Source organism: Sitophilus oryzae, unplaced genomic scaffold, assembly GCF_002938485.1.
Source record: "Sitophilus oryzae breed Bouriz unplaced genomic scaffold, Soryzae_2.0 scaffold_41_pilon_pilon, whole genome shotgun sequence".
Taxonomy (NCBI): domain Eukaryota; kingdom Metazoa; phylum Arthropoda; class Insecta; order Coleoptera; family Curculionidae; genus Sitophilus; species Sitophilus oryzae.
In genome coordinates, this window is record NW_022146996.1 from 1,051,658 (window position 1) to 1,065,023 (window position 13,366).

General features: G+C 28.5%; 1 protein-coding gene across 1 annotated transcript in view; it reads left to right on the plus strand.

Annotated features, from left to right (window-relative positions):
* Window positions 1–1,442: 1,442 nt before the first annotated feature.
* LOC115885811 overlaps window positions 1,443–13,366 on the plus strand; it is a 108,288-nt gene continuing 96,364 nt past the window's right edge. Inside the window, exon 1 of the mRNA XM_030904836.1 lies at window positions 1,443–1,560. The gene's annotated coding sequence lies outside the window, so the exon portion shown is untranslated. The remainder of the gene's footprint in view (window positions 1,561–13,366) is intronic.

Below are 13,366 nucleotides of genomic sequence, written 5' to 3' on the forward strand. Positions count from 1 at the left end.
GAACTAATATATTATTAATTGTACCTGTGTCACTTTTTAAAATCTACCTAGGTCTATATAAATAACGTGGCAAACGGAAGAAATTTGTTATTATAGTATTTTTTAGTCAGTTAACATTTTTTGTACTGCATTTTAATAAATTATTTCCATTATTATTAAACTTATATTTCATTACTAACGTTCCAGCATTAATAAATATCACTATCAATCGCCCTGTATATTATTAATTTTAAAGGTAATTAAAAGTATTTTCTTAGTTAATATTATAAGGTATAGTGTATATTAAAAATGTATATGTTTTGTAATAATATACTTAAAACTATTTTAATAGCCAAAGGAATAATTAATATCTCATCTGTGTATCAAAGTGTATCTGACAAGAAAAGAAGAATAGAAACAAACACATACTGCATTATACACAATAAAAAGAATGGGATGCCAATTCAAGTCTTTTTAAATCTGGCAACTGTGCATATTTAGCCGAGTTTTAAGGCCGTCGACGAGCCGTCGATCCAAAACCGAAAGTTCAAAATTTCTAATTATATTCTGATTATGATATTGTCGCGCCATCTAGTATTCTATTTGTGCAATTTTAGCTCTTTCATTTCGAGTATTTTTCTGTTGCGTAGCTAGATATTCTGTGCTACTAGTTAAAAGTGGCAAACTTTTAAAAATTCTGTATTTCAAAGTGGACTATAACAAAATATCAAGTGTGCTATATTTTTGGAAAGGTAATTTTAAATTCTTTTCAGTTAATTAAAAATATAGAGAGTGTCCCAAATAAAAAATCAATTTTTTTGTTGATAACTCTTAAATTATTAATTTTAAAAAAATTATACTTAAACCATTAAATTCTACGTAAAAAGTTGCTTTGGAAGTGTTTTCATAGAAATACAAAATTTTCCATAGCAAAAAAGTTACAGCGATTTGTTAAAAATGCACATTTTTGAAAAACACCCCGTAACTCCGAAACGGTAACAGATTCTGATGTGCGGTTTTCACCATCATGTTTTTGATGAAAATTGAGCTCCAGGCACCGATATTAGTTTTCGTCTATCTCCTATAGAAAAGGGTGTTTCCATTTAAAAGCGTCGAATTTGACCCACCCTGTACACTACCACGGCCCGTTAAATCTTGTAAAATTTATTGGTGTAACATTCTCAAATAGCAAACTACAACACTGTAGATATAGTGAACTAAAAATTGTGGACCATTATAAAACCTGGAAATACTAAAAGATCCATTACACGTATAAGTGGGAGTCAAACTAAAAAAAATCTGAAATATGATAGAAAAATGGAATTAACGTGTTTAATGCGTCACACTGTTAAAGTTTTTACCTCGTCCTACAAGGGTTTATATCGTTCCATTGGCTAATTACGGCTCGTGAGAGGGCGCTTCCATTGGCCGAAGACAATATAAAACTGAAAACAGCGCGCGATGTGTCTCCACATTCCTGTATCAACCGGCGGTAGCGGCTCCCGGATTCCAGATACAACAGTCAAGAAGTTGCAGTTTGGGGATAAATCCAGTGCGGAAGCCGTGATACATCTCTAAAAGGTAAGTCTTATATTAAGCCATTTTAAGATTCTTGTAATATTGGATGCACATTAAAAAAAACTGTTCTTAAATCAACTTATTTAAAATTGTGTAAAGTTTTTTTTTATACAAGTTCGCCTATCAAAAGTTTTTTAGGATCTTATTGCAAAATAAAAACACTAAATCACCACAATACACCAAAACACTTTTACTTTTACACTGGACAAGTAAAAGTGTTTTGCTAATTATGTTAGCATCATCAGCAGATGATTATAAACTCAGTTTATAATCATCTGCTGATGATGCTAACACGGTTAGCGAAACGCGCGTCCAGTGTAAAAGTAAAAGTGTTTTGGTGTATTGTGGTGATTTAGTGTTTTTATTTTGCTGTGTAACACCAAAGGTTCCAACCCTCAACTGTAATAATTAAGGATCTTATTGAAATACAAATCTGCATATTTTCGACCAAGGATTTTGCAGGGTGTATTTTCTTTTTAAAATATTTCTTACTTTTTTGCACTTCCGGTTTAATCGAAAGTGGTTAATTTGATAATTTTAAATGGAATCTGGTTTCCAGATCGCCGATCGGGGAAAAACTTTTTTTATTAAAATTTTACGAAAAATGGATTGTCTATAAATTTTTTGATTGTGTTTATTTTTATAACTTCATGTATCAAAAGTTATTTAGAATCTAATTTAAATACAAATCTAAACATTTTAGACTAAGGATATTGCGAGGTATACTGTCTTTATACAGGGTACGTCTCAAAAGTGGCTCACCCCTATAACTTTTTTTATTTTTTCAGATAAAAAACGAGATTTTGTATATTAGTATTCTACATAAATTAGGATTGATTAACGTATTCAATAATTGTTTTTGTCACTTCCTGTTTTAGCGGAAATGACTACAACTTTTGATTTTTAAATGGCACGCTCAGTATATTTCTATTTTATTCGATAGAAAATGACACTCTGAATAGAATGACACTTCAGATGTCAACTTTTGGCATTTTCGCATATGGTTTATTTGAAATTGTAACATGCGGTTCATAACGACATTTTGACTCGAAATACCAAATGTGTGGTATTAAAAAAATATTCGTAAAAAAATGCTTTTCCCAAATATGCTAATGAGCCAACCTCGTTCCACTTGAAAAAATTGAGATATGATTAAAAATTCAATATGGGCATCTTTTAACCGGCCAGGACGAGACCTTAGACAAGACACGAAAAACATTAGATGATCAAATCTATTTTACCAAGGCTCCTTGATATTTTATTATATACAGGGTTGTTCACCACATACGACTCGGAGTATTGTAGCTAAACGATTAGATTTTTACAAATTGTAAGTTTTGGGTTCGTTGAAGGACTATTAGAGCTACAATTTAAAAATATTTTTACCAGATACAGAGTGTCCCAAATAAATAAAAAATATCAAAGTTGTATTTTTTTAAATGGAACACCCTGTATATTATTACATTTTTAGTTTCTACGATTAAAATAAAGGTAAATTTGATTAAGGTTTATTACACTTAAACCTTACCGTTTTTGAAATATTTTCAATTTTGTGAAATTGCAACAAAAATTTTAAGGCTTCATTTCTCCAAGGGTATCAAAGTTTTTAATACTAAATATTTACTGAAGTTTATTTATTGATCAGTTATTACGTTGCAATAATAAAAATAATACTACCTCATACAGAGTGTCTAAAAATTTATTTTAAATAATTTCCAGCTTTAAACGGCAATAACTTGTTTAATTTAAATAGAACGCCCTGTATATTTTAGAAGAATCAGATGCACAATTTAATTGTCTATCATTGTATTATACCATTATACCATCCCTTAGTTTTCGTAGAAAATGCATTTTCTTATAATTTAACTCAAATCAATATACCCATGGAATATTGACATTTTAGATTGTTTTTAAAGCAACATATGTACAAAACGTACAGGCTAGTAATATTATCGTTTTTAGCAAAACGATAATATTACCAGCTCATTTGTATGCAAGAAGAAAACTATTTAAATCTTTATAAAAGAGTATACCATTAATTAAATATACCACCATTATTTCCGCCCAAATACTGATTAATTACATACTTAATTGTGTTCGTTAATAAATTATTCTGAATAAATGTGAATTTGAATCAGAAATTATTATCATAATAAGTTATGAAAATGAACGTCTCTGTTGTTATGAATAAGCATTTGTGAAAAAATGAAATATCATTTTTAAGTAATACCTTAAAATACCATAGTGTCTAATACACATACAAAATTCAGTATTTTAGTATTTGGAGCAATTATTATTAGTCAACGCAAACAGTCAATTAATGTAGTTTGAATACTGGAATCATATTAATTGGTCCTCTTTAACAAATATTTAAACAGTTTTTTTTTTTATTTTTTAATGAAATAAACGAATTATATCGACAATATTAGTATCTGTACTCTTTAAAAATTTGATACGTCTTTAAAAATAAGCTAAAATGTCAGTATTCCATGGGTATATTGATAAATGAGTTGTAAATTACAACAAAATGCATTTTCTATGGAAACTTGAAGAGATAAGTAAAAATGGTGTAATACAATTTGATAGACAATTAAATTATGCATCTGATTCTCATGAAATATATAGAGGGTGTTCCACTTAAATTAAACAAGTTATTGCCGTTTAAAGCTAGTAATTATTTAAAATAAATTTTTAGACACTTTGTATAAGGTAGTATAATTTTTATTATTGCAAGACAAAATTCAGTAAATATAAATACTCGAGTACAATATTTGGTTTTAAAAACTTAAATACGCTTAGAGAAATGAAGCATTAAAATTATTACTGTATTTTGACAAAAACCAAAATATTTCAAAAACGGTAAGGTTTAAGTGTGATAAACCTTAATCAAAATTACCTTTATTTTAATCGTAGAAACTAAAAATGTAATCATATACAGGGTGTTCCATTTAAAAAAATACAACTTTGATATTTTTTATTTATTTGGGACACTCTGTATCTTGTAAAAATATTTTTAAATTGTAGCTCTAATAGTCCTTCAACGAATCCAAAACTTACAATTTGTAAAAATCTAATCGTTTAGCTACAATACTCCGTGTCGTATGTGGTGAACAACCCTGTATATTTTATTGCGAGGGTGCCATTTAAACATCAAAGGTTGTAGTCATTTCTGGTGAAACAAGAAGTGATTGTAAACAATTGAATACGTCAATCATTCCTAATTTATGTCATATACTAACATACCAAATCTCGTTTTTTTATCGCACCCGGTATAGTATGATTCATAAAATTTGTATAATATTTGAAGCATAAAAAAAATAAAAACTTTTTATTAACTAACTTTATTAAAATTGTTATACAGGCTTAATTTAAATACAAATCAGTGTATTTTAGACTGAGGATATTGCGAGGTTTATTTTTTTATACAGGGTGTCCCAGAAATAAGTGCAAATATTTTAAGGGGTGGTAGATCTCGATAAAAGAAACATATTTTCTCTTTATCGTTTTTCAAATAAGTCCAAAATAACGGAGTTATTTTACTTTGAAAATTTAAAAAAAAAATTTTTGCTAAAATTTTAAGACCCACTGGATCTTTTCTGGATTTTTTTTCTTGTATATTTAATCTAATACCTATGTTGCCATATTATCAAGAAATTATGTTTTTTAACTAAAAACTAAACAAAAATTTTCAAAAAATTTCGAATTTTTAAAAAAAATTTTTGGCGAAAAAACCTCATAGGCGTGCTTCTGGGGTTGAATGGGGTCTTTCTGGATTAATCGAAAATTGTTAATTTGATAATTTTAAACGAAAACACAGTGTATTCCTGGATCGTCTTCACAAAAAACTTTTCTGTTATGAAAATTTTGAGAAAAATGGATTCTCTATAAAAATTTTTGCTTGTCTAAAATGGTTAGTTAACTTCACATTTCCAAATTTCCATACCGTTATAATGATGACCGGTTGAATTTTTTTAAGTCATAAAAATCAAAATGCGTGTCTTGGTGATATAATTCAGTTTTCATTTTTTGATAGTTGACTACTACCATTTTTGACGTCATTAGCGACATATGTTTTGCTGTTGTTAAAGTATATGCGTTTTTAACATTTTAGAACAGAACAAAATATGACTTTAATTAAAATTAATAATAATGCTTCGACGTTCTGGTGATATACTGTGTATATTTTATGTTTTTTTAATGTTACATTAAAGTCTACGTAACGGTAACTATCTAACATTAATGTTACATTAAAGTCTATCTTGTTACGATGCTCTATACCTAAGTTAAACATTTTTTGAAATATTTCAATTTTTTGTCAAAACTTACATTGCAGAGCAAAAATAAATCACAGGGTGAGTCTTAAATAAGTGCAAATATTTTCAGAGCTGGTAGATCTCGATAAAAGAAATATATTTCCTCTTTGCCGATTTTCAATTAAGCTCAAAATATCGGAGTTATTTTATTTAGAGAATATTGATTTTTTCTTACAGTTTGGAGATCCACTGATTGGTTTTTCCGTTCTTCTGTTCATCTAAATTTAATATACTACATATGTTGCCGTATTATCGAGATATATATTTTTTAGCTGAAAATTTAATGACACAAAAATACACTTATTAATTTATCAAATATTACTTTTTCAAATGATGAAATTTCAATATTGGAAAAAGGATTAAAATATTCCCCAGCTGTTTTTAACAAAAAAGCCATAGAATTGCTAGCAGTTAACACCGAAATCGCAGTTGGGACTTTACCTCATGCCTCAACATGTAATAAATATCGCATACTAGAAAATTTCAATAATTGTAACAAATATTTAAAAACTAACAGTAAAGAGAAAAATATCATACAGTCTATAACCAAGAAAATAAATGATAACAATTTAATAATTACAAAAGCGATAAGGGCAACACTATAACAATTCTTACAAAAACAGAATATGATAAGAAAATAGCTGATATTTTAAATAGTGGAGATTTTACTAAAATTTCTGATCCAACATGTAATTTTCAAAAACAAATTCTTTCTATTTTAAAAAATAACAAATCTATATTACCTAATAACAATGAATACTATGCCAAAATAATGAATCCTTCACCCCCATTACTCTATGGTTTACTAAAATTACATAAAGACAATAATCCAGTTAGACCAGTCGTCTCGTACATAAATGCTCCCTCTTATAAATTATGTCAAATACTAGCTAAAACACTTCCTTCCATGATCAATTTTCAATCAAAATTTGCCATAAAGAATTCTTTTGAGTTGCTAGATAATTTGAAAAATATTGAAGTTCCACATAATGCAACACTCGTTTCTTTCGATGTCAAAAGCCTGTTCACTTCTATCCCAACCCATGAATTGTCCTCTATTATTTATGAACTAATTGATAAATCTAATCTTAATATAATAGTAAAATCAGATTTAATAACAATAATTGAAACTTGTTTAGAACAAAACTATTTTCAGTATAACAATGAAATATTTAAACAGAAAGATGGGTTACCGATGGGTTCCCCAATTTCACCGTTATTCGCAGAAATATTTATGGCAGATTTTGAAAAGAAGCTATTTAAAAACAAGAGTAGTTTAATATCAAAAATAAATTATTGGGCAAGATATGTAGATGACATTTTTTGTATTTGGTCAGGCACCGAGAGAAATTTAAACAGTTTTTTAACATTATTAAATTCAATTAACCCGAGAATACAATTTACTATTGAAAAAGGTATTAATACCATCAATTTTCTTGATGTTACAATTATAAAACAGTCTAATAGATTACAATTTGATATTTACAGAAAACCCACTACCACAGACACTGTAATACATAGTCAATCACACGAATCCTGGCAAATCAAAATGTCACCCTTTCATAGTTTAATTCATAGATTAGTAATGTTTCCACTGAGCCCAGAGAATTTTAAAAAAGAGTTAAATATTATTAAACAAATCGCCATCAACAATGGATATAAGTGTTCCCTTATTGATAATATGCTAAAGAAAAAACAAAAGAAAATGTTAATGAAAAATTTTTATTCCGCTAATTCTAAAGACAATAACAATTATCGACTTTACATTGAACAGTTAGAAATACTAAAATCTGTTAAAAACGAAAATAATGTTAACGACCAACAAGGATTTCTAAACACATTTTTTATTACCCCATTCATTACCATTTATTATTTTTTAATACTAATATTTCAACGATGTTTCACAAGGAACCAACCACAGCTTCAGTACAATTTATTTAAAAAAAAAATACACTTTTTTCAACGAAGAAACTTCACAGACATGTTTCTGTGGTCTGATGAACTTAATGCAGAAATTAACTCACTTGTAGGGGCTAAGGCGTTTTTACTTCTCTATATACTACTTTATTTAAATATTTGACTATTTTTTTATTTTTTAAATATACTACCCGACAAAATTCCGCCATCCTAAAAATTTGACTAAGTTTGATGTTGTACAACTTTTTATTTTGTTTTCCGATTTTTATGATTATGGTATCAGTGTGAAGATAAATTTATTGGCATCATTTTTTTTATTATTTTTATAATTAATGGCTTATATTCTTCGGTTAGGTGGGTTTATACTGGGGTAATTCAAAACGTTGTTTTTTGCAATAAATTCAAAACAACCTGTGGAATAAATGAGACGGGAATTTTGAATAAAAAACACTTTCCTGTAATCTTAGATGTATTCCTAACATTCCAATTTTTGAATTGTCGCATTATCTCTATTCTTTTACGAGCTACACATTTTTAAGTAAAGTATGGATTTCAGAGATTCTTTTATTGAAAAAAAAAAATTATAATAATTTTAATAGCAGGTATGTCCACCTATAGCAGCAATAACAGCTCGAGGTCTTCGTCGTATCGAATGAATAAGGGTAGTTATTCTTTCTTGATGAATATCAAGCTATAGAACAAGAAAACCCTTTACAAGAGCTAAGGCTAGCATTAACGGAGATTCCACCGTTAATGCTAGCCATAGCTCCTGTAAAGTTTGTGGTTCGATCGGATTGGATTGAGGTCGGAACTACAAGGAAGCCATTCCAATCTTCGTAGTCCAACCTCATCCAGGTACTCGTTAACTACTCGTTCTACTAACTCGTTACCCCGCGTAATATGGGGCCTGGCATTATCATGCGTCAGTATAAACTAGAGTTGCCATCTGTCTTTTTTTGAAAAGGACATTGCTTTTTTGGAACACAAATTGTCCTTTTTATTTTTTTTTTCTTAAAAAGTCCTTTTTATTAACATATTTTTCCTGAGAGAATTATCTCCAGTAACCAGCAATATTCCGTTCATCCAAATTTAATTAAACATGTTATAAAACTTAAAAAAAAATAAATAATATGTTTCTATAAAACTGACATAATGTGTCAAATTCAACGAGCATAACCATAATTTCTCGATATATAATTACTCCCTAAGTATTACTTTTAATCTTATTATATTATTTGCAACGTTGGGAATTGTTAAAAAAATTATTTGTTAACGTTTGAAAAAAATAGCATGTTCTATTCGGAGTAAAAATTACTTTTTGTGCTTCGCCTGTAATGTCAGACGTACAGCATCGCCACAAAACGTATCATTTGTAATCCTAATAAAACAGTATACTATTGTTTAGAATCGGCAACATTATTTAGAAATCGCCGTTTAATCTGAAAAGATAGTTTAGACACCAAATATTAACAGATTTAGGCTTTATTTTTAACCAAAAAAGTTTTTTTTAATTTTAAAGTAGCGATTTATATCAGCGGTTCCCAATCAACATGTTAACCCCCCCTCTCTTGCGGTCCTGTTTCATAGTCCAATGTCCTTTTTTTACTTTGCAAAAAAGTGGCAACCCTAGTATAAACTGATTTCCAATGAAAGGAGCAAATGGAACGACAACTTCTTGGGGGACATTCTCAATATAACGGTGAGCATTGAGAGCTCCATTTTCAACAAATTCAAGATTGTAAAAACAGGAGTACTTTATTTAAAAATGTGTAGCTCATAAAAGAATAGAGATAATAGGATAATTCAAAAAATGAAATGTTAGAAATAGATCTAAGAGTACAGGGTGGTTGAAATTGGTCTGTTTTAACAGAGAAAACCAATTTTCTGACTAGATAGAGCAAAACCGACATAGATGTCATGGGCTCGATTTCAGAGACATGTTTAATGGCGTAAACCGCTTGTTGATATTTTCACTGCCAACTGAGATACTGGGGACTTTTTGAATTTTTTACCATTTGGAAAATTGACCATAATTTTTGTATTTCGCGGAATAATAAAATTCTGTAAAAACGTTCTTGAGGCACTTTTTTAAGCACAATTCAGTGGCATAGTCAGTTTTTTTCTATACTTGCTCTTTTTGTCAGAAATGACAAAAAATATAATTTTTTAAATGGAAATCATAGTTGGCTAACTTAAAAAAATGCTGGCGTTTAACCCGTTCCAACGATATAAAGTTATGTGTATTTATTTCTAAGAATGAGAGAAATATTAGGTTTTTTATCTTTGTATCGAAGCGGGCCTTGATTTTGTGTTGACCTAGTTGCCTAATTATTTTTTGTCACAATTTAATATTCTATATTTTTATTTATCTGCATAATTAGCAAGACTTTTAAAAAGGTAAATCAACATTCTATATTATTCTATATTAGTATAACCAATTATAATTAAAACGCCAGGGTTATAACTAAACTATTAAATGGGGAATTTAGAGAGAATTGAATTGGAAAAAGGGGCCCCATATCTTGGCCTGCTAGGTCTTGTGATTTAACCCTTTTCGACTTTTTTATGGCGGAAATTATAAGACCTTATATCAATATGAGGGAAGAACCATTAGGACGAGGGAAGAATTGCAGAAGGTTACTAGACAAGCTTTTGGACTTATTACACCAGTTCGCCTAATAAATCGCTGTAACTCTGTGCGCAAAATATGTTTGTTGTGAACATCTTTGATGTTTTTTTTAGAAAACTATATTCGTTACTCAAAACATACGTTTTTTAGTTTTGTTCATTATTTATTGTATCGATTTCAATTGTAATTACTAATGCTAATATAGAATGTTAATTTACCTCTTCAAAAGTCTTTAATTATTCAGATAAATAATAATATAGAATATAAATTGTGATAAAAATAACTAGGCAAATAGGTCAACACAAAATCAAGGCCCGTTTCCATATTAAGATAAAATACCTAATATTTCTGTCATTCTTAGAAATAGATACTCATAACTTTATATCGTTGGAAAGGGTTAAACGCCACCATTTTTTAAGTTCATAGCCAACTATAACTAAATGATAATAAACTAAGTTTCCATTTAAAAAATTATATTTTTATTATTTCTGACAACAAGAGCAAACATAGAAAAAAACTAACTACGCCACTGGATTGTGCTTAAAAAAGTGCCTTAAGGGCGTTTTTACAGAATTCAATTATTCCGCGAAATAAAAAAGTTATGGACAATTTTCAAAATGGTAAAAAATTCAAAAAGACACCGTATCTGAGTTGGCAGTGAAAATATCAACAAGCGGTTTAAACCATTAAACATGTCTCAGAAATCGAGCCCATGACATCTATGTCGTTTCTCTGTCAAAACAGACCAGTTTCGACCACCCTGTACAGGAAAGTGTTTTTTTATCCAAAATGTTTGTTTTATATTTTCCCCAGGGTGTTTAGAATTTATAAAGAAACGAAACGAAAACGAAGTTTTGATTTACCCCGGTATAAACGCACCTCACCGAAATATATGTCATCAATATAATAAAAAATAATGCCAACAAATTTATCTACAAACTAATACCATAATCGTAAAAAGCGGATTACAAATTCAAAAGTAATGAAATATCAAACTTAGTCAAAATTTTAGGGTGGCAGAATTTTGTGTCCGGGAATTTATAATTTTTATATTAAGTTTATAAGCACCGTAAATAAGATTTATTATATTACGAAAAGAATAAGCGGAGTAAGGCCTTTTCTATTGACAAGCAGTGTAAATTTATAAAAATATACCTCAATGCCGAAAAATACATAAAAATTTAGTTTTGTTCTGAAAAAAGCCATTTATGACAAAATTGAAAATATTTCCACAAACTTCGATATAAATATTATTTAAAAAATATGTCTGTTTTGAATCTAGTGCAGTTGTTTACGATTTAAAACAGGCAAAATAATATTTACTTCCGGTAAAACCGGATGTGACTACAATTAAAAAATATGTATATATTTTAAAACAAAAAATGGAATCTAGAAATATCCTGTAAAAAACGTTTTATACAGGGTGATGCCTCTCATACGACGCGGAGGCTATGGGGAGAACGGTAGTTTATATCAAAATTAAATTTTGGGAGCATATTGGGAGCAGTAGATTAATTGAAAGCATTTTATAAAAATATAGAGTTCTACAAGGTATCCCCAAAAAAAGTTACACATCAAAGTTGTGTTTTTTGTAATGGCTTGGTTTGGATATTAATTGATTTTCGGATTCTAGGAGAAAAATAAAGGTGAGTTTTATTAAAGAAGTATATGACTAAAATGTGAGGTTTTTGACATATTTAAGATTTTCTAAAAATAAAAAATAAATTTCAAATTTCAATAGAAGCTACCTAAATTGGAATTTGCCCTGTATAGCCTGATATTTCGTTAAAATAGCCATTGTATGTTTAACAAAAATAAAATTTAACCCAAATAGTTATACAGGGTGGGACAAAATTTATATTAAATATTGTATACTTTTAAAAGTAAATTACTCCTTTATTTTAAATGGAACATCCAGTATATTATTTCGGTATTCAATGGAGAACTTATATATCTTCAAAATATTTCTAAGGTTGCCTACCCCTTAGAAAAAGATTTTCCTAGATATTTTTATTTTTATGTTTTTGCCTCAGTATATATTTATTATTTGATTACTTTTGATTACCCAATCTAGATGGTTGTGATATACCTTTCGTTAATTTAACAAAAATTAAACGATTTAGATTAAACTATTCAACGGTAATAAAAATATACATATATTAGTTATTACAGAATAAAAACTAAATATAAGAGTATAATTATGTGACAATTTGTAGCTATTTGAAATTTAATGCTCAAAATGCTTCTTTTCCTATTCACTGTATAAAACTATTCTCTCTTCAAAATATATTTTCATGTTAAGAGGCATATTATAATATATATTTATATTTTCGAAAAGCAGCCACATTTATTTCTCTCATGTTGTCGATAATAGTTTTGTAAGCTTGTTTTGTAAGCTTTGATTTGTAACACATCATCATGTCACTTTCTCTCTGATGTAAGATAAGTTTTAATTTTTGGCAAATTTCTGAGAACTTCTTTTCTTTTAACTAACACAAAATGATAACAAGTTGTTAAAGCTGAACTAATTTGACGTTAGTTATGTTGAAGTAACGTCAGGCATATCACAGCCACGTAGATTTTATCTAATATAATAAAGATCTACTGACACTGAATCATAAAAGTGAAAATATCTAGAAAAATCTTTATTTGAAAGGTAGGCAACCTTAATAATATTTGGAAGAGACATGAATTCTCCATAGAATATCGGAATAATATACTGGATGTACCATTTAAAATAAATGAGTAACTTGCTTTTAAAGGTGACAAATGTTTAAAATTCATTTTGTCTCACTTTATATAACTTTTTAGGTCAAGTTTTAATTTTTGTACAATAGTAATTTTAACTACTTGTTAGGCTATATCGGGCAAATTCCAATTTAGGTAGCTTTTATTGAAATTTATAATTCGTTCTTCATTTTTAGAAAGTGTTATAATTAGGGAATGCAAT